The 23,423-nt window shown below is 47.0% G+C and overlaps 1 protein-coding gene across 2 annotated transcripts in view; it reads right to left on the minus strand.

Annotated features, from left to right (window-relative positions):
• The window catches only part of LOC140426776 (janus kinase and microtubule-interacting protein 2-like), a 388,630-nt gene that overhangs the window by 97,792 nt on the left and 267,415 nt on the right, over positions 1-23,423 (minus strand). The window lies entirely within an intron of this gene.

The raw sequence follows: 23,423 nt of genomic DNA on the forward strand, positions 1-23,423 counted from the left end.
TATTCTGTTTACACTGGAGTTTTCCCATATTTTAGGAACATAAAATCAATAACAGTGTATTTACACTTCTACTCAATCTTAGAATCGTAAAATAATACAGCACACAAAGCCATCATGCTGTGCCATCTCTTTGGAAGAACTATCCAATTTGTTCCAATTACCTCTTTGTTCCCCATTGACCTTTAGGTATTTCTGCAAATATTCATACCATACCTTTAAGGAATTATCCAATTGTCTTTGAAAGTTACTTAAAGTTACTTCCAATGTCACGAAAAGCACAAGGAAATTAAAATTCTCATAAAAAGCATAAGGAGATGGGTGCCAGTCCGTCACTTTCAATCTTAAAATTCTCAGCCCTCTGGCTTCAAAAACTGACTCTACGGGACTGAGAAAAGTCCAGCTACTCTGTACAAAAACGTTTCCGCAAGTCACCTTTGATTCTTTGCCAACGAGAGTCATCTGATTACTAAATCTTATGCCAGTAGAACAGTTTTTTCGTTACATATGCATTTTTAAGAGCATTCTTAATTTGTCCTATCACCTTCAAGGTTTGTGTACATTTACCCCAGGTCTCTCTATTTCTGTACCCCTTTTAAAACTGTACCATTTTGTATATATTGGGCATGATCTATCTCGCGATCTGGATTTTGTACATTCAAGTGAGCAGATAGTCTCACTTGAATATGTCTGCGCCGGATGTACCCAGCACCCTGAACTTAACGGCCACGCCTCAGAGACCCTGAGCATACGCCGTTTAGCACTGGTTTCCACAAACGTCGACCAGGCATACCGGCACTTGGAACCCCTGGGTGGTTGGGCTCTGGCCAGGGTGATACACGGGCACTCCCGATGCCACCAGGGCACCATGGCACTGGCACCATTGCAGTGCCACCCAGGCACCCTGACAGTGTCAGGATGCCAGGGCTAGCAGTGCCAAGGTGATCATGTGGCATCATGCCCCTGCCAGGGACTGGGCCCAGTGGTGCCCTGCCCTTCTGAGGTGGGGTGCAGGGGGCTCGCTGACCCCCTTATTGGTGAGATGGGACACTGGGGGGTCCAGAGGCCACGGTAGGCGGTCCAGAGATTGGGACGCCTTCTTTTGCTGCACTGGTGAGCAGAACCCGTTAGTGCAGGAAATGGAATTAAGTGCAGCCTCGGGTGGGCGTTCTTTGCTGAGGCCCAGAAATGAAGCAGACTGTTTAATAGTGAGGTCGATCTCGATGCTGTAAGCGTTGGGAAACGCCCAGCTAAACACACTCGACATGGGACTCTGTTTCATTTCTGTTAAATCGTGCCCATTGTGTCTCCTCATCTTCCTGCAAAAAATAAGTTATCTCACCCTTCTCTGTTTAAACTTCACCTGCCATGCATCTGCATGTTTCTGCATCCTCCTGAAGTCTGTTACTATCCCTCTAAGTATTTCAAAGTTTTGTTATGACTATGAAATTATGTCCTGCATGTGGTAAAATGCATGTGCACCTCAATGTATATAGTAATCTATCAATGTATATCGTCATCGGTATGACCTCCGACCAGCAGGTGGTGATAAAGACTTGAGAGATTCAGCAGTTGGTAGTGAGTCGTACTAGAGGACAGTCGCACTGGAAGTAGCTCGAGGAACTCACTGAATTAATTTGTTAATTACCGTTTGTATTATAGTTTGTTAATTATCTTTCCATGTGTTCATCTTGTTAATAAATCATCTTACTTATCAAAGAACTAGATGTTGTGTGTTGATCTTTACTAAGGCCATTACACAGAACATAACACTGCATAAAGATGTCCAAGTCATCAATATAATCATAAAGCGCAATGATCCTAACATCATACGAACTTGCAAACATTCAAAACAAACGCAGAAGTAGGCCATTCAGCCCATCGAGCCTGCTCCGCCATTCAAAAAGATCATGGCTGATCTGTTTGTGCTTCAAGTTCTACATTTCCATCTACCCCTGATAACCTGTGATTCCCTTGCCTAAGAAGAACCTATTTACCTCCGACTTAAAAATATTCAATGACCCCCGCCTCTAGCGCCATTTAAAAAAAATATTTTTTTATTCTCCTTCATTTTCACATTTTCTCCCAAATTTACACCCAACAATAAACAATAATCAGACCCACCAATAATCAGTAACAAATGTAATGTCACTCCCCATATCAATAACGATCCCTTCCTCCCACCAGATGTTGGCCCGCATGTTAACATAAACAAATCACAAAAAGGAATCAGGAATCACCATTAACACATACAGACCCCCTCCCAGCCCCCAACCCCCCTACCCTCCCGCCAACACTCCCAGCTCCCAATGTTCAATGTGATCCAATTCCTGAAAGTGCATAAAGAATAACGCCCATGAATTGTAGAACCCTCCATCCTTTCCCCTCGGTTCAAATTTGACCATTTAAAGCATTACGAATTCCAGCAGGTCCCCCCGCCACGCCAGGACATGGGGTGGAGAGGTTGATCACCACCCTAACAGGATCGGCCTTCGGGCGATCAACGAGGCTAAGGCTACGACATCTGCCTCTGCACCCGTTTCCAACCCCAAAGGGCCCGGGTCCAGTTTCACGTGCACCACTTTAGAGATTACCCTAAACACCTCCTTCCAGTAATCCTCCAGCTTTGGACAGGACCAAAACATATGAACGTGGTTTGGGGTGCTTCCCCCGCAATGTTCACACGCATCTTCTACCCCCTCAAAGAGCCAGCTCATCCTCGCCCTTGTAAGGTGCGCTCTGTACACCACCTTCAGCTTTATCAGCCCCAACCTCACACACCAGGTGGAGGTGTTCACCCTCCGGAGCACCTCACACCAGAACCCTTCCTCCATACACTCTCCCAACTCTTCCTCCCACTTTGCCTTGATCCCTTTTAGTGGCGCCTTCTCCTCCTCCAAAATAGCCCCGTAAACTGCCGATACTACCCCCTTCTCCAGTCCCCCTGTCATCAGCACCTCCTCCAGCTCCACCGCCTCTTGAGGCAGAGAGTTCCAAATTTGCACATCCGTCAGAGAAAGAAATTCTCCTCATCTCTGTCCTAAAAAAGCAACCCCTAATTTTAAAACCGTGCCCCCAAATTCCAGACTCATCCCCAAGAGGAAACATCATTTCCACATCCACCTGGTCAATACTGTTCAGGATCTTATATACTTCAATCGAGTCACCCCTCACTCTTTTGAACTCCAATGGACACAAGCCCAGGCTGTCCAATCTTTCCTCATGAGACCTAGAATGGGTATCAATCTAATAACCTCCTCTGAACCACCTCCAATACATTTGCATCCTTCCTTTAATAAGTAAGACAAAACTACATCGTATTCAAGATGTGGCCTCCCCAATACCCTGTTGTAATGGCCAAAAGAAGAGATTTCATGGAACGTACAGGAGGCTGGATAAGAACAAGGGTTACTTACACAATACATAATAACCACAAGTACTACAACTCCTCATCCCAAAGGTACATCCTCCCGGACCTGCACCCAGAAAAGGGTTTATATACTGTGAGGGGGGAGGCTCCGCCCACTCAATTACTGGGGGAGTTCGTATTCCTTGTTGTAGGTGGGGAATCGGGTATAACATAGTGCTTGGCCCCTGAGGGGGTCGTAACACCTTTATGACTCAAGCATCACACTCCTCACTTGTATGTTCAATTCAGGTTGCAATAAAGGATAGCATTCTGTTATTAATTACTTACTGTATATGCGTGCATGTTTTTGTGACTCTGCACCTCAGAATCCTGCAGCCATTCTCCTTTTACATAATACTCTGCTTTTTTATTCTACCTACCAAAGTGAACAACTTTGCATTTTCCCACTTTATCCTCCATCTACCACTTTTTGGCTACTCATCTACCACTTTTTGGACAACCTACCTGTATGCATCTGCAACCTCCTTATATCCTCTTTACAACATAGTTATCTTCCTGTCATTTACAAATTTAGCTGCCATGTCTTCACTCCCTCATCTAAGTCATTTACATAAATCGTAAAAAGCTGAGGCCCTATCACAGACCCTTGCGGGACCCCACTCTTCTAATCCTGCGATCGTAAAAGGACCCATTTATGTATACTCCCTGTTTCCTGTCAGCCAAGTGTAGCCACCTGGGTTGGCCACTTCCCAACTTAAAATGGAGATCCGCAAAGAATGCAGGGAGGTTCAGTCAAGCCAGGAAAAACTAGCAGGTGCAAAGTTTCCTGTGTATTAAAACTTGCAGAAACCCAGGCAACACTGTAACCAACAGCCAACTGCATATTAATGAGCGATCCCCGAGAACAATTGAAATATTTAAGGTGAATAAGGCCAAGCCAGACTCCTCGGCGCCAACAGGAGCCAAGAAAAAGGAAGGCCAACGGACACTCAGGAACCGCCCAGCGATCAGGGAACGGCTCCAGTATTGGAGAAATCGATCCAAGTGATCGGAACGTAGTCCAATCACTTGGAACCAGATACTGGGTCCGCCCCAAACGGCGCAAAGCCCCTGGGGACTATAAAGTAGAGTCCCCAAGTTCAATTCGTCCTTCTTGGCAGGGTCACTCAGCAGCTAGAAACAACCCTTGACAGTGACCTGCCTAGCTGCCGCATCAACCAAGTAAGTCCCCAGTCAACGCACGCTATGAGATAGGCGCTCCTAGCTACCAGTCCATACCAGCTTTTGAATCCTGCAGACTCAGAATCGAACGAAAGGCCATTTGTTCCCCTGACTTGGTGGGCCAGTTGCAAAGCTAAGTATAGGCCTTTTAGTGATAGAGATAGTCTGGTAAGTAGAGTTTTATGCATGAGTAGTGATTGACTGTGTGTAATAAATGTGTTTTGATTTGAAACTTACTAACTGGTGTAGTGAGTTATTGATCAGTACTTGAACTTGAACCTTGTGGTGGTATCATAAAGATACCTGGCGACTCTAGAGCAAAGGTTATAGAAACAGAGCAAATTAAGTAAAGACACAACGAGCACATTTAAGAGCCAACCAAAAGTTAGCAACACAACCAATCTTCCATCCATGTTAATATGGTACCAACTGCACCCTGGAGCTTTTATATTCTGCAATAACCTTTGATGTGGCACCTTATCAAATGCCTTTTGGAAATCCAAGTATAGTCCATCAACGGGCTCCCCTTGATACACAGTGTATGTTACTCCATCAAAGAAATCAGATACATTGGTTGAGTCCAGTATATTATTGTGGAGCTGGAGACACATCTTGTTCAAATCAGGTAAGAGTGGGGACGTGAGCAAACCAATTGGATTTTACAACAATCCAATAGCTTCATAGGCATATTAGGTGGGATTGACACTAACATTCTCTGGTTTATCAGTTCAGGTCTCGAGGCTGCTGGTCAAGTATCATAACCACATTGAGAGGATGGGGGATCTGTTCTTGGAAGGGAGCGTCCCGAGCATGAGGTCGCTAGAGGAGAAATTTGGGCTGGCGAGTGGGAATGATTTCAGGTACTTGCAGGTGCGGGACTTTCTACGAAGACAGATTCCATCCTTCCCACGCCTGCCACTTAGGGGGATCCAGGACAGGGTTGTGTCCAGTGGATGGGTGGGGGAGGGGAGGGTCTCAGATATATATATACAAAGAACTTATGGGGGCAGAGGAGTCGCAGACCGAGGAGCTGAAGCTTAAGTGGGAAGAGGAACTCGGAGGTGAGATAGAAGAGGGCTTGTGGGCAGAGGCGTTGAGCAGGGTTAACTCGACTGCAACATGCGCTATGCTCAGCCTGATTCAATTCAAGGTCGTCCACCGGTCCCACATGACAGTGGCCCGGATGAGTAAATTCTTTGGACTGGAGGACAGGTGAGCCTGATGTTCGGGAGGACCAGCGAACCATGTCCACATGTTCTGGGCATGTTCAAAACTCAGGGGGTACTGGCAGGGATTCGTGGCCATTATGTCCCGGGTACTGAAAGCAAGGGTGGTGATGAGTCCTGAGGTGGCAATTTTTGGGGGTGTCGGAGGACCCGGGAGTCCAGGGGTAGAAAGAGGCTGACGTTTTGGCCTTTGCTTCCCTGGTAGCCTGGCGACGAATTCTGCTGGAATGGAGGGACTCAAAGCCCCCCGAAGTCGGAGGCCTGGCTATTGGATATGACGAGCTTTCTCGACTTTCTCACTGTCAGGGTTCGCCTGGAGGTGGCAACCATTTATCGACTTAAATTAATCGTCAGCGGGGGGGGGGGGGGGGATTAGGGCAACGTAGATTAGGCTGGTAGTTAGGTCGGTCCTCGAAGGAGGGGAGCTGGTTTTTGCACTATGTTGATTGTTCTTTGTACACTGTTTTGTATTGTTGTTGTTTGCTATGCCAAAATGCATCAATAAAATATGTTTATCAAAAAAAAAAGTATCATAACCACCACACAACCAAATCTATTTGTTCATTCTTTATTATTTTCAGTTTTGATGAGAGACTCTATGCCTTGAATGTTAAATGATCTATTCTCGCCACAGATTTTGACTGACTGCAATTGCTATTTCACTTTCTCAGGCTGTAGAAATGTAATTCTGTAAGGCCTGAAGTGGGACTATTTGTATAAAAGTTATTGTTAAGAGCTCCCTCATCTCCACCCTATTCTTGTTGTTCAGAACATCAGCAACTCATCTCTGCTGGCTTGGAATTGAGCTTGGAAACGGTGCACGATAATGGAATGAATTCACTCTGGGAGCACCAGTTTGCTGATATTTTGGAGGAGATATTCTCTGTGTCGTGAAAGCCTCCTAGGAAGATAAGAGGATGTAAAAAAGAAAGGCTGAAAACTCAAAAAGAATCACAGAAATCAGCTGATAGCCCGATCCTGCTTTTCCCAAGCCTGAGATAATTAAATTTATGAGGCAATGTGCAGGCCTGAGGCTGTCTAAGTGATTAGCTTCTGTGTGGATTTATTTGCAGAGTTAAACATAATAAGCATGTTATCTACTAAGCCCAGAGATAAACTGCCTTGCCTTCTATGTCTGTATCTTGCTGTCCATTTATGGTAAGTCCATAATGTAACCTCATCCAGGCTCAGGAAAAAAACTACAAGGTGACAAAGATCACCTACTGAGATGCTGAGTATATACAGACACACTGCATTTGGCAATTGGCCAGAGAATCCCCATTTACGCCAAAATCGGGGGGGGGTGGAGATGCCTTTGCGATGCTCTGTCCCCTCCAAAACAGCATACAGAATATCATCACCTGAGGCCCTCCCCCAATGCTCTGCCCTCGATGGGCCGAGTTCCCGACGGCGTGGGTCACTCATGCTATTTATTTTTGTGAACCCGGCGTGGGAATGAGGTGCGCGGGACCTGAAGACGCCGGCAGGTCTGGTTCCTCAGAGAGAAGGGCACTCCGATCTCACACCAACACTCTGGGCGCCCTCCTCTTCTTGCAAATAAAGACCATCATCAGGCTCCCTCTTCAATCCCTCCCTCCTCCTGAGATGAGCGACACACCACTATGGGGTCACCAAATGCTCCCCCTTCACTCCACGCCCCTTTCAGGCTCTGTCCCTTGGCAGTACCAACCGGGCACCCCAGCAGTGCTAGCCTGGCAGGTTGGTGGTGCCAGAGGGAAGTGCCAGGAGAATGCCCTGCCGTGTCCCCTACTACCCGAGGGCTACAATGGCCTCCAACCCCCCAGACGTGGTCATCACGCTGGCTTCATGCTGCGCCAGCAGGTGGGAGAATTGCAGCAGCCATGAGAATTCAGCTTAAAATGGGTCCTGCATACTTTCTCGAAGATTTTAATATGCTAATCTGGTTCACGCCCAGTGAGGACATGAACCAGATCAGAACCTGTTTAGCACTGGGCTAAATCGCTGGCTTTTAAAGCAGACCAAAGCAGGCCAGCAGCACGGTTCAATTCCCGTAACAGCCTCCCTGAACAGGCGCCGGAATGTGGCGACTAGGGGCTTTCCACAGTAACTTCATTGAAGCCTACTTGTGACAATAAGCGATTTTCATTCACTAGCTGAAGTGGCCTGGGAGTATTGGAGATTGTTTGGTGTCTGCCTCAAAACCTGTTTCAGGCCCCTTCCAGAATTCTCCTGACATTGCAGGATTTTCATTGACCACAACGTGGCCGTTAGAGTCCCCCACCTTCCACCCCCACCACCACAGTGTAGATTCATTATTTCAGGTGTCCATTGTGTGGCAAAAATCATCATATATGAAACTGCAGTAACTGATGATGTTTGACATGGTAATGTTGATTCCCATCTTTAGATAGGAGTCCATCAGCTCTCTAATTAATAGATACTGATGACAGTGACAGCAGATGGAACACAAACCAGTGATTAAGAAGACAACAAAAGAGTGTAGAGAAGCTGGTCCTGTCTGGTGGGAGATTGAGATCAAATATTCTATTTTCACACATATAAAAATGAATAGTTGGTGCAGCCATAATCTGAAAGTCTGAAATTTGTTTCTTTGGAAAGTGAGTACTTCTTTTTAATTCTACATTTTCTCTTTCAGTATTTGCGCATAATTAAACAGTGAAGATCACAAGTGTGACATTCACTACCATTGTAATAATTGAGTTTCTGTATATTCTGGACTATGGGGCGGGATTCTCCGACCCCCCGCCGGGTCGGAGAATCGCCGGGGGCTGGCGTGAATCCTGCCCCCGCTGGTTGCCGAATTCTCCGGCACCGGATATTCGGCGGGGGTGGGAATCGTGCCGCGCCGGTTGGCGGGCCCCCCCCCCCCAGCGATTCTCCGGCCCGCGATGGGCCGAAGTCCTGCTGCTGGAATGCCTGTCCCGCCGGTGAGAATCAAACCACCTTTTGTACGGCGGGACAAGGCGGCGCGGGCGGGCTCCGGGATCCTGGGGGGGGGGGCGCGGGGCAATCCGGCCCAGGGGGGTGCCCCCACGGTGGCCTGGCCCGCGATCGGGGCCCACCGATCCGCGGGTGGCCCTGTGCCGTGGGGGCACTCTTTTCCTTCCGCCTTCGCCATGGTCTCCACTATGGCGGAGGCGGAAGAGACTCTCTCCACTGCGCATGCGCGGGGATGCCGTGAGCGGCCGATGACAACTCGCGCATGCGCCGCACGGCAAAGTCATTTCCATGCCAGCTGGCGGGGCACCAAAGGCCTTTCCCGCCAGCTGGCGGGGCGGAAATCAGTCCGGCGCGGGCCTAGCCCCTCAAGGTGAGGGCTCGGCCCCTCAAGATGCGGAGGATTCCACACCTTTGGGGCGGCGTGATGCCGGACTGATTCGCGCCGTTTTTGGCGCCGGTCGGCGGACATCGCGCCGATTGCGGAGAATCCCGCCCTATATGTGTCACTCAAATTAAGCAGTGAATGATGTTTAACCATTTTCTTTTTTTTAAATAAACATTTTATTGAGGTATTTTTGGTATTGTAACAACAACAAAATAAACAATGTACATGAAACTTTAAACATAGTGCAAAAGCCATCTCCCTTCCTAACAGGTCCCAGCTTTATTAACCTCCTACTCTAAGCTAAACTAATCCCCCCCCCCCCCCCCCCTTCTGCTGACGATTAATTTTCCGTGAATAAGTTGACGAACGGTTGCCATCTCCAGGCGATCCCTAACATTGACCCTCTCAAGGCGAACTAGAAAGCTAGCCATGTCCAATAGTCAGGTCTTCGACTTCGAGTCCGATAGTCAGGTCTTCGGGGACTTTGAGTCCCTCCAAGCTAATAGTGTCCGTCTCCGGGCTACCAGGGAAGCAAAGGCCAGATTGTCTGCCTCTTTCTCCTCCTGGATTCCCGGGTCTTCCGATACCCCGAAAATAGCCACCTCTGGACTCGGTGCCACCCTTGTTTTTAACACCGTGGACATGACATCTGCAAACCCCTGCCAAAATCCCCTAAGCTTCGGACATGTCCAGAACATGTGGACATGGTTCGCTGGTCCTCCCGCACATTTTGCACACCTGTCTTCCACCCCAAAGAATCTGCTCATCCGGGCCACTGTCATGTGAGCCCGATGGACGACCTTGAATTGTATCAGGCTGAGCCCGGCATATGTTGCGGACGCGTTGACTCTACTCAACGCGTCTTCCCATAGACCACCCTCTATCTCTCCTCCCAGCTCCTCCTCCCACTTGCGCTTCAGCTCCTCGGTCTGCTTCTCCTCTGACCCCATAAGTTCCTTGTAAATGTCAGAGACACTCCCTTCTCCTACCCATCCTCTGGAAATTACCCTGTCCTGAATCCCCCTCAGCAGTAGGAGCGGGAGGGTTGACACTTGTTTACGTAGGAAGTCCCGCATCTGCAGATACCTGAATTTGTTTCCTCTCGCCAACCCAAACTTCTCCTCCAGCGCAGTCATACTCGGAAAGCTCCCCTCTATAAATATGTCCCCCATCCTCTCAATCTCTGCTCTCCGCCATATCCGGAACCCCCCTTCCATACTTCCAGGGCAAAACAGTGATTATTACAGATTGGGGACCAGACCGATGCTCCCTCTGCTCCCACATGTCTCCTCCATTGCTCCCAGACTCTCAGGGCCGCCACCACCACGGGGCTGGAGGAGTACCGTGCCAGCGGGAACGGCAGAGGCGCAGTTACCAATGCCCCCAGACTGGTGCCCCTGCCTGAAGCCGCCTCCATACGCTCCCATGCCGAACCCTCCCCCACCCCCCACTTCCTGATCATGGCTATTTTCACCGCCCAGTAATAGTCACTAAAATTTGGCAGCGCCAGCCTGCCCTCTCCCCGACTCCGCTCAAACATTACCTTCCTTACTCATGGGGTCTTGCCCGCCCAAATGAAGCCAGTGATCACTTTGTTGACCCGTTTAAAAAAGGACCGCAGAATAAAGATGGGGAGACACTGAATTACAAACAGGAATCTCGGGAGGACCGTAATCTTCACTGTCTGCACCCTCCCAGCCAGTGACAATGGAAGCGCGTCCCATCTCCGAAAATCGTCCTTCATTTGGTCTACTAGGCGGGCCAGATTTAATTTATGCAGCGGTCCCATTTCCGCTCCACTAGAATGCCTAGATACCGAAAGCTTCCCCCTACTAATCTAAATGGCAGCTCCCCCAATCGCCTATCCTGTCCCCTCGCCCGGACCGCAAACATCTCACTTTTCCTCATATTTAGCTTATCCCCCGAAAACCGGTCAAATTCCCCTAGAATCCTCATGATTTCTTCCATCCCCTCTATTGGGCTTCAGAATCAGTGAAATTGTGGCCTGTGACATCGTCGGGGCAGCACCCCTCTTTGACTTGCCTCATTGAACATCCTCATCAACACCGGCCCCAATATCCCAGAGAATTTTTTATAAAACTCCACTGGGTACCCGTCCGGCCCCGGGGCTTTACCCGACTGCATGGCGTTCAGATCGTCCACTATCCCTTCCAACCCGGTCGGGGCCCCCGGCCCTTCTACCAGCTCCCCGAACACCTTTGAGAAATTCAGCCTCTCCAAGAGGTGCCTCATTCCCTCCAACCCCGTAGGGGGTTCCGACCTGTACAGCCTACTGTAGAAATCCCTAAACGCCTTATTCACCCCTGCTGAATCTCCAACCAGGTTTCCATCTCCGTCAGTTACATTCCCTGCCTCCCTCTTTCTAAGCTGCTGTGCAAGCAATCTGCTGGCCTTCTCTCCATGCTCATAGATCGCCCCCGTCGCCTTTCTCAGCTGCTCCACCACCCTCCCTGTGGTTAACAAGCCGAACTCCGCCTGTAGCCTCCGCCATTCCCTTAAAAGCCCTGCCTCTGGGGTCTCCGCATACCTCCTATCGATCTGTAGTATCTCCTTTGATGTTTAACCATTTTCAGTAGAACAATGTAGCATGGTAGCATTGTGGATAGCACAATTGCTTCACAGCTCCAAGGTCCCAGGTTCGATTCCGGCTTGGGTCACTGTCTGTGGGGAGTCTGCACATCCTCCCCGTGTGTGCTCCGGTTTCCTCCCACAGTCCAAAGATGTGCAGGTTAGGTGGATTGGCCATGATAAATTGCCCTTAGTGTCCAAAATTGCCCTTAGTGTTGGATGGGGTTTCTGGGTTATGGGGATAGGGTGGAGGTGATAACCTTGGGAAGGGTGCTCTTTCCAAGAGCCGGTGCAGACTCGATGGGCCGAATGGCCTCCTTCTGCACTGTAAATTCTATGATGAATGTACTCTGAATGATGGGAAGACAGAGGACGAGTGAAATAATGGAATGAGACAGGCCATCAGTCATTGAGGATAGTAAAGGGCTGAGGAGGAAGGCGATCCAGTTTGGCCTAGTTAGAATTAACTGCCTACAGGGCAGCACGGTGGCCTAGTGGTTATCACAGCTGCCTCACAGCGCTGAGGTCCCAGGTTCGATCCCGGCTCTGGGTCACTGTCCGTGTGGAGTTTGCACATTCTCCCCGTGTCTACGTGGGTTTCGCCCCACAACCCAAAAATGTGCAGAGTAGGTGGACTGGCCACGCTAAATTGCCCCTTAATTGGAAAAAATAATTGGGCAATCTAATTTTATTTTTAAAAAATTAACTGCCTACAATACTTTCAAAATCATCAGCCAAAATTTTCCATCCCTTCCTGGCGGTGGGATCTTCCAGTCCTGCCATGGCGATCCACTGCAGTGCATTCCTCAACGGCAGAGGGTACACAAAATCCCACTGTCGGAAAATACACTGCACGGTGAGTGGAAAATCCCGCCCTTACTCTAAGTTTAATCATTGAAATAAAACAACAATGGTTACACCCACTTTAGATCCAATTTGCATCCTTAGTTAGGCTCAAGACTTTATTTTGCTAAACTCTCATCCACTGACACCATTTCATGGATTTCTCTTTTCACAGCTTTACTGAGTTATGTGAGACCAACACATATACAGATAGAACTGTTTGGCTTCAGAACCAGTCCCAATCCTCAGCACCAACTCACTGGCTCTTTTACTGCTGAATTGGCTCCTTCTCTCACCATTGAGTTGATCTCTTTCTTTATGTTTGCGAGTCTTGCTGGATGTATATAAGCATATTGGTTTCACTTCTAGGTTTAGTATATTATGCTGCATTGCTCTCAGCTTCCCCAATCACAAAAATAACTCTGGGAATTCTGCAATGAAGTCTCCCAATTAACCTTCAGCATTCTTTATTTATTTTATTCTGCAGATTAGATTCAATTCTATACATGTCTTTCTACTTAGAAGTGAACAACTATGATCTTGAATTAGATCAGTAATTCAATTTTTTTTTAATAGTAAATTTAGAGTACCCAATTCATTTTTCCAATTAAGGGGCAATTTAGCATGGCCAATCCACCTAACCTGCACATCTTTGGGCTGTGGGGGCGAAACCCACACAAACACGGGGAGAATGTGCAAACTCCACACATAGACATAGAACATACAGTGCAGAAGGAGGCCATTCGGCCCATCGAGTCTGCACTGACCTACTTAAGCCCTCACTTCCACCCTATCCCCATAACCCAATAACCCCTCCTCACCTTTTTGGTCATTAAGAGCAATTTATCATGGCCAATCCACCTAACCTGCACGTCTTCGGACTGTGGGAGGAAACTGGAGCACCCGGAGGAAACCCACACAGACACGGGGAGAACGTGCAGACTCCGTACGGACAGTGACTCAGAGCTGGGATCGAACCTGGGATCTCGGTGCCGTGAGGCAGCAGGGCTAACCTACTGCGCCACCGTGCTGCCACCAGTAATTCAATAATGAACATTGAGTTCCTAGTAAGTCTGCACTGACCCTCTGAAAGAACACCCTACCTAAGCCCACTCTCCCACCCTATCCCCACAACCTCACCTAATCGGCACATATTTTTGAACACTTACGGTCAATTCTTTTTTTTTATCATGGCCAATCCACCTAACCTGCACATTTTTGGATTTTCTCTCTGCGCTGTTATGTAGCTGTTAGTTCTCTGAAAACTTTGAACTCTGTTCCCCCTGGCCCATGTGTTCCCCCTGGCCCATGTAAATTTTTGGGATGGTCGAAGTACTCTCTTGTTTAACCATGGTTCAGTGTCTGAAAGGACTGAAACTACTGCTCCAGTATCTAGTCTGAAGTGTGTCCTGTGAGTTTCTACCAGGATCTCTGCACTCCAACAATTCCACTTTCTGTAATCTCTCTTAAGAAGGGTATCTCAGTGACTTGTGAATCTTCAACTTCATGGACTCTGCTTCCTTTTAAAATGTTTGCTTTGAGTGTTCTACCTTTTTATTTACTGCCTGAAAATGCCCCAACTTTTTGCATTGCGCATATTTGGCAGAACTATTTCCTTGTCCATGCCTTTCTCTCCTGCATCAGCAACAGTTAGCCTTGCCTGCCACCATTAAATGCTTTTCATGTTGCATGCGGCTCATTCTCTCTATGTTCTCTTTTTTATGTCTGACAAATTCAACTGTATGGATTTGAGCTGTCTGTCTCTCTCTCTCTCTGACTACTGATCAGTTCTGTGTCAAGCTTCCTGGGACTGCAGACTATCTGATAATTATTCTTTTTTTTTCAATTTTATTTAGAGTACCCAATTAATGTTTTTTAACAATTAAGGGCCAATTCAGCATGGTTAATTCACCGACCCTGCACATCTTTGGGTTGTGGGGGTGAGACCCACGCAGACACGGGGAGAATGTGCAAACTCCACAAGGACAGTGACCCGGGGCTGGGATCGAACCCGGGTCTGCAGTAGTGTTCACCATTGCGCCGCCCCGATAATCTATTATTCCAACAACTATTCTGTCATGAATTAGCTCCTCTTTTAGATCACCGTACTCTCAATCGTTTGCTAATCGGTGCGAATCATTAATAAATGTGTCAATGCTTTCCTTGTATCTCTGGGTACTTTTAATGAACTTTGCACATTCCATGATGGCATTCTTGTGGAGTTAGAAAGCTATGTATCAATAGCTACAGCTTATGTAGCTTTACCTTCATCAATCCCCACAGTAACTAAAATGTCATCCACACAGTGGCCCATTGCATACAAAAATGTACTGACATGCTTATGCTCATGCTGTGCTGTGAGACCGGATACAGAGCAAAATCGAGTGAAGCACGATCCTTCAGCCTGATTTAGGCATATGACTGTCTCAAAGTACTCGGGTAGAGGTGGAGATCTTCCTAATGCCATCCTAAAACCACTTTCCATCATACATTATTGCATTGTTGGATTGGAGTATGTTCAATAACTTTCAAAGATTGTTAGGGGCAAACACTAACTTTGTCAGATATTTACGGTTAGCAGAACAAAACTTTACATTCGCTTCCCCCCATGCTGCTTTCTTCTGTCAAATCACGAGTAAATGTCACTTCTTTCTGTGACATCACAGACGATTACAGTTAACCCTTTATGGAACTTAGTGTAACCTACTCCATTAAACTGCACCATCTAACATGCAGTCATGGTTTTAGGTGCAGCCAGACATCAGAGCACAGCATATAAAATTGGATGCATTGCATTAGTATTCACACAAAAAGTGAGGCCTATTAAGGGACCATAGCCAATTTATGAAATAACATTTTTGGAAGTAACTGTCATGACCTTTACACCTAATGAACGTTGGCTGTGTGGGCACTGTAGAAACAAGGCAACAAATCTTAGACACCATCAACAATGTTCCAAGCCATTTCACAGGAGCACTATCAGACAGAGTTTGGCATTGAACCATTTAAAGATAGCTTGTTTAAAGCTTCCTCCAAAAGTTAGTTTTAAGCAGCAATTTAAAGGAGAAAAGAGAGAGAGAGAGCGACTGAGAGACTTAGAGCAGGAATCCAAGTGCTTCAGGCCTGGGTAACCGAAGGCACAGCCATCAATGGTGGCGTGATCAAAATTGGGAATGCTCAAGAGGCCAGCATAGGAGTACAGATATCTTGGAGGATTGTTGGGTTAGATGTGGTTTAAAAGATAGGGAGGGGAAAGGCCAGCTTACTTCTTGTCTCCTATTCCCTCTGCCACGGATTATGATTCACAGATGCAGCCATTATGTTCTTGTACTATGGACCTTCCTTGCCAGCTCATGCTGTCTCATCACCATTTCATTAAAACCTTTCTTTGCATACCCTTCCTCATCATCTCCATTCTCTCTTTTTCCATTTACTTGACATTCATTGTATCTCCTCCTTAAAGCACTTTGATATGGTTTCCTAGACATTAGGAACACCATCAAAAAAAACAAATAACTGTGGCTTAATAACATTCAGAACATTGGGCGGGATTCTCCGCAATCAGCGCGATGTCCGCCGACTGGCGCCAAAAACGGCGCGAATCAGTCCGGCATCGCGCCGACCCAAAGGTGCGGAATTCTCCGCATCTTGAGGGGCCGAGCCCTCACCTTGAGGGGCTAGGCCTGCGCCGGACTGATTTCCGCCCCGCCAGCTGACGGGAAAGTCCTTTGGTGCCCCGCCAGCTGCCGCAGAAATGACTTTGCCGTGCGGCGCATGCGCGGGAGCATCAGCGGCCGCTCACGGCAAACCCGCGCATGCGCAGTGGAGGGGGTCTCTTCCGCCTCCGCCATAGTGGAGACCATGGCGAAGGCGTAAGGAAAAGAGTGCCCCCACGGCACAGGCCCGCCCGCCAATCGGTGGGCCCCGATCGCGGGCCAGGCCACCGTGGGGGCCTGATCGCCCCGCGCCCCCCCAGGACCCTGGAGCCCGCCTGCGCCGCCTTGTCACGCCGGTAAGAGAGGTGGTTTGATTCTCGCCGACTGGACAGGCATTCCAGCAGCGGGACTTCGGCCCATCGCGGGCAGGAGAATCGCCGGGGGCCCGCCAACCGGCACGGCGCGATTCCCACCCCCACCGAATATCCGGTGCTGGAGAATTCGGCAACCGGCAGGGGTGGGATTCACGCCAGCCCCCGGCGATTCTCCGACCCGGCGGGGGGGTCGGAGAATCCCGCCCATTATTCTGAACCTTTCTCCTCAAAAACAAATGTAAAAAATGTTTTACTTGAAATGAAAACAAATTAAATGAAATCGCTTATTGTCACAAATGAAGTTACTGTGAAAAACCCCTAGTCACCACATTCCAGCGCCTGTTCGGGGAGGCTGGTACGGGAATTGAACCGTGCTGCTGTCCGGCCTTGGTCTGCTTTAAAAGCCAGATAATTAGCCCTGTGCTAAACCAGCCCCTACAAATGCTAAGCAGTAAAACTGTAGATGGAATTGACAACTAGCAGGAAATTCCGTCATTCTGTGAACTCTACCTTCCATTCAATCCTGCAACACAGAAATAAAGAGGAGGAGCCAGGGTAGGGAAGGAGAGAGGGAGCGACAGAGAGAAAGAGGGTGAAGGTGAGTGGGGAATTGAAGGTAGAGGGGAAAGAGGAAGGAGCTATAGAGTGGGCATGAGGAAGAAGGGCAGTAAAAGGAAGACAAATATGAAATGACAGGGAAGAAGAAGGAAATGACAGGGATGAAGAAGGAAATGACAGGGATGAAGAAGGGGAGAGGTTCCCATTTTAGGTCTGAGAATTTTCAGTTCTAATTATTTCAAGATCTATTTCTCAGTTTAGAATAGTACAGTATTAAATCAGCTCCTGGGAAGGTGCCTGAGCCTGACCCTGCTCAGTACTGTTTGAGATTAGCTCAAATCTAAGTCTAATTGACTGTGGCTGCATCTGTGATTGTTTAATCTTTTTTCACACTGACAAGGGCACCACTAAAGACAAGGCAGAAAGTGCAGCAATCAATGGTCGATGAAATATGCCAGAGCATTACAGCCCAGTTGGAGAAAGCAGACTATTTTTACATTGCAAATGTTCAGAGCAGAAATTTGGTCCAAAGTCAATAATGCTGCCGATCCCATAATTTGAAGCCAACCACCAAAGCTGCTAGTAGCAATGGTTTGCAATGATAAAGGGAAAACTATTGATGATAATGGAGGGCAAAGATTTCAACAACAGAGCTCAGATGAGAACACACATTAAATTGGAGACGGGATTATCTAGTCTTATAAAGTGCTCGAGCTGAAACAAATTCATAATTGGCCATAACCATAATAATTTCAATTAATTTTGTGAATATTTTCTCTCAAAATCCACTCAACTTGTTATCAGGGATGAGGCACTTAAGTTCTGTGGAGAGATTAAAGAAATGAATTTTGTTCCCCTGATAGAAAATAATATGAAGGGGAGATTCAATAGAGGTGTTCACAATTAGAGAATTTAAAATATATATATATTTTATTCAGGCGTTTGTGAACCGTGCAGGTCCCAGCCTTTCTGCTTCTACCGCCTCAGGGGACACAGGACAATGTAGTTTCGAAAACAGGAGTGGGGGAGGGGAAGGTCTCAGAAATTTACAAGGAACTCATGGAGTGGGAAGGAACCCAGAGAGGGGAGGTAAAGCATAAGTAGGAGGATGAGTTGGGTAAGTAACTAGAGGTGGGTCTGTGAGAGGATGCTCTGAGTCGAGTCAATATGTCCTCACCATGTGCTATCAAAGACACAGTGGGTCAAATGGCCTCCTCCTGCACTGTAAGATCCTATGATTCTAATATTCCATTCATAAAATGGCTGCTTGCAAGGAGAGAAGTGATTGTGTATTCATTGATTCTAGAATAGCACCATTTCTTTACTGTCAGTGACCAAGGAGTGAATGAGTGCATCTCCTGTCTCAATCGCTCTTCTTTCTCTTCCAGGACAGGATAGCACACAACAGGCACCAGGAAGACCTGGCCATTTGATCACTGCTCTCGAGGAGTTGACAGTAATTGGGAGGGCGGTGACCCATGTCTACAGGGAGAGAAGTGATGTGTTGGGTATTCTGGACCACAAACAGATCACCAACACTGGAAGTGGTGCAACTCTATTTTATTGTAAGGTTAACTATATTAACATACTTGAACTGTGGGTAAATGCAATACCAGCTTTAACTGTTGACCCTTGCCTAGTCCTAACCAGGTGATGCACTCAGCACATGGTGAATGTCTGTGTTGCAGGCTGTGAGCTCTGTGCTCCGAGCTGGCTGCTACTAGAATGAGTGGGAACTCTCCTGTCCCCTGTCTTTATAGTTTGTGTGCTCTCACTGGTGATTGGCTGCGGTGTTGTGTATGCTGATTGGTCCCACTGCATGTCCATCAGTGTGTGTGTGTGTGTCTGCACCATAATATATTGGCGTATATTATGACAAGGAGACATTTCAACTTCATATATGGGGCCATTCCAGCTTACTTTCCTATCTACAACTGTCTCTGATTACTCCAAACATACTTCCCCACTCATGTGCTCCATATGGTCTCATTGCACACATCCTCCCACAGTGGCCCTATGTGCTGCAACCTAACCTTCCCAGCTTTACCACTGCGGGCTCCATCTGGTTTACTACCCCCTTCCCATTTTAGGTCTGAGAATTTTCAGTTCTAATTTTTTCAAGATCTATTTCTCAGTTTAGAATAGTACAGTATTAAATCAGCTCCTGGAAAGGTGCCTGAGCCTGACCCTGCTCAGTACTGTTTGAGATTAACTCAAATCTAAGTCTAATTGACTGTGGCTGCATCTGTGATTGTTTAATCTTTTTTCACATTGACAAGGGCACCACTAAAGACAAGGCAGAAAGTGCAGCAATCAATGGTCGATGAAATATGCCAGAGCATTACAGCCCAGTTGGAGAAAGCAGACTATTTTTACATTACAAATGTTCAGAGCAGAAACTTGGTCCAAAGTCAATAATGCTGCCGATCCCATAATTTGAAGCCAACCACCAAAGCTGCTAGTAGCAATGGCTTGCAATGATAAAGGGAAAACTATTGATGATAATAGAGGGCAAAGATTTCAACAACAGAGCTCAGATGAGAACACACATTAAATTGGAGACTGGATTATCTAGTCTTATAAAGTGCTCGAGCTGAAACAAATTCATAATTGGCCATAACCATAATAATTTCAATTAATTTTATGAATATTTTCTCTCAAAATCCACTCAACTTGTTATCAGGGATGAGGCACTTAAGTTCTGTGGAGAGATTAAAGAAATGAATTTTGTTCCCCTGATAGAAAATAATATGAAGGCGAGATTCAAAAGAGGTGTTCACAATTAGAGAATTTTTAAAAAATGTATTAAGGCGTTTGTGAACCGTGCAGGTCCCAGCCTTTCTGCTTCTACCGCCTCAGGGGACACAGGACAATGTAGTTTCGAAAACAGGAGTGGGGGAGGGGAAGGTCTCAGAAATTTACAAGGAACTCATGGAGTGGGAGGGAACCCAGAGAGGGGAGGTAAATCATAAGTAGAAGGATGAGTTGGGTAAGTAACTAGAGGTGGGTCTGTGAGAGGATGCACTGAGTCGAGTCAATACGTCCTCACCATGTGCTATCAAAGACACAGTGGGCCAAATGGCCTCCTCCTGCACTGTAAGATCCTATGATTCTAATACTCCATTCATAAAATGGCTGCTTGCAAGGAGAGACGTGATTGTGTATTCATTGATTCTAGAATACCACCATTTCTTTACTGTCAGTGACCAAGGAGTGAATGAGTTCATCTCCTGTCTCAATCGCTCTTCTTTCTCTTCTAGGACAGGATAGCACACAACAGGCACCAGGAAGCCCTGGCCATTAGATCACTGCTCTCGAGGAGTTGACAGTAATTGGGAGGGCGGTGACCCATGTCTACAGGGAGAGCAGGAGACATTTCAACTTCAAATATGTGGCCATTCCAGCTTCCTTTCCTATCTACAACTGTCTCTGATTACTCCAAACATACCTCCCCACTCATGTGCTCCATATGGTCTCATTGCACACATCTTCCCACAGTGGCCGTATGTGCTGCAACCTAACCTTCCCAGCTTTACCATTGCGGGCTCCATCTGGTCTACTACCCCCCCCCCCCTCCCCGTGCAGCCACTTTAATGAGCATTAGGAGACAAGTTAATAGGTAATCAGAGGCTTACTCATCCTTAGATGGCAATAGCTAGCGCACGTAAATGTCTTTATTATGATAGCATCTCACATTAAAGATGCACTGATCAAGTTGTAAATGACAGCCCATCAGCTTCAGGATCAAGTTAACCAATTTTTTTAAAAATTCCAAATGTTTAAAAAATAATTCAAATACTCCAACTGCCAAAGTGGAATTTGACCTCATTCTCTGGATTATTTTCCCAGGCCACTCAATTGCTTGTTCAGTAACACAATTTACAAAATCACCCGACCAATAAATGTGCATTTGTTTTATCCAAAGGTGTCCAGTGTGGAGATTGAAAAAAAAAACCTGGACAGTTTGTAGTCGTGATCCATCAGTGTTTCCACATAACTCAGAATGATAGCAATTATTACCTATTTTCCCCCGCATCGATAAAGCAGCTTCGTAATTTATAGCTTGTCATTCACTCAGAGCTGTTACAAAGGTCAGAAATGTTATGGGTTCTGCTTCAAAGGAGTCAAATTTGAATCAGAAATTTGAATTGAGCTGAATTCACAGTCAAGGTGTACACCATGTGGAGAATAATGAACAGCTAGTAGTAAGGACATGACATTCACTGGATAATCAACAGTGGCACTGTAAGGGAGGTATCTAGCCAAACAGTTCGGAAACAAGGAACAAAGATTCAAGCAGCTTATCATTCAGGTGGACTCTGGAGTTTGGAATGCTCTACGTAACACTCTGAACACAGCCCAGTCTTATAAATCAAACATTTAGTCCAAAGATGTGCAGGTTCGGTGGATTGGCCATGATAAATTGCCCTTAGTGTCCAAAATTGGCCTTAGTGTTGGGTTGGGTGGGGTTACTGGGTTATGGGGATAGGTTGGGGGTGTGGGCTTGGGTAGGGTGCTCTTTCCAGGTGCTGGCGCAGACTCGATGGGCCGAATGGCCTCCTTCTGCACTGTAAATTCTATGAGATTCTATGAGATTTACTGATGGGGTGGCATGGTGGCGCAGTGGTTAGCACTGCTGCCTCACGGCACCAAGGACCCGAGGTCACTGTCCATGTGGAGTCTGCATTCTCCCCATGTCTGTGTGGGTCTCACCCCCACAACCCAAAGACGCGCAGGGTAGGTGGATTGGCCACGCTAAATAGCCCCTTAATTGGAAAAAAAAAACATTTACTGACCTCAATAAAGTAATAAATCCCATGTTATGAGGATCAAACTGAGTCTCCCACATGATACAAGATTTTGAAAATTTCTTTCATGGGATTAGGTGTGATTATGAACTACAAGCATTACCTGAACTGCAAAGGGGATCAGAGCATTGATCATACTCCAGAGTAGGTACTGTGGTCTGCAAAGATTTGTTCAATTTGAAACTCTTTAGTGGGCAGGGATTCTCCATTGCGAGTCCGCTTCGCTACCGCTGCCAGCGAGGATGGAGAATATGGCGCTCAGTCAAATCTCCATTCACTGCAGCGGGAATGGAGAAGCAAATTCAGTATCACACATTGGCCACTCTCCCACTGACACTGATGCATTAACTGCAAGGTTAGTGATCTTGGTGCAACCAATCTGTATAATCTGTCAGGCACTGCCCCTTTATCAAAAGAAATATATCTATACTGTTTCCCACGAGAAATTACTATTTTCTAGTCGGGAGAAAAGAAAAGTAGAAGGAGAGAATTTTCAAAAAGGTCACATATTGCCAAAGTTTACACATCCTCGCAAACTCCTTGAACCCCACTCTGGCAGTCTCATCCAAAGTTGATAGCCATCTGTTAGTCTTTATGCTCTTTATTGTAAATGCTACAAGCACATAAAATCATTAAACAAAGTGGAAGAAATGATTGAACTTCACCCCAGTGTAGCCATTGGACATGTAACCATTGACATAGTGTTGATTTACTTTTTTCAATGGGCCTTTTTCCTTGTTTGCTCCCAGAACGCATACTCACAAACAACATTCAGATATTGATCTTTGTAACTAGTATGGGTATTGATTACTAAAAGTACTGAATCAAATGTGAGGAGTTTGTCTCCTCTTCGGCAAATGTTTCTTTGCGTTGAAAGAAGAGGGGCGGGTCCGCCAACCGTGTTATTCTCGGCGGCATGCCGTTTGCTGGCGGCGGGTTTCTCCCTCCCCACCGCTTGTCAATGGGATTTCCCATTGAAGTCACCCCACGGGAAACCCACGGGTGGGGGCACGCTGCCAGCAACAAAAGAGAATTCCAAAAGCAGGAGAATTCCGGCGAAGAGGTCAATGTATCAGCTTCAAGCACTCCCAGGGCACGATTCTCCATTGGCTGATGCCAAAATTGCGAAAAGCGATTGGGCAGTGACCAGGTTCCGACGCTAAAATTGCGGCAGGCATCGATTTGACGCCAAATCGCAATTTTCCGTTATCTCGACAGTGGCGTCAATGCGGTTCAGAATGCACGTACAGTAAACACAGTTTGCATATCATTAGAGGGCCCCACCCGGTATTCTCCAGGGCCTCCACGATGCTCCCACTCCGATGGTCCGAGTTCCTGACGGCACGGTTCACTTGTGCTTTTAAAAATCGTGAAACCGGCGTCGTGGCTGCTGAGGGAGAGAGAGGGGGTACAGTAAGTGTCCAACTCCGCCAGAGTTTGCTGACAGTTGTGC

The sequence above is a fragment of the Scyliorhinus torazame genome, chromosome 7 (genome assembly GCF_047496885.1).
Source record: "Scyliorhinus torazame isolate Kashiwa2021f chromosome 7, sScyTor2.1, whole genome shotgun sequence".
Lineage (NCBI taxonomy): Eukaryota > Metazoa > Chordata > Chondrichthyes > Carcharhiniformes > Scyliorhinidae > Scyliorhinus > Scyliorhinus torazame.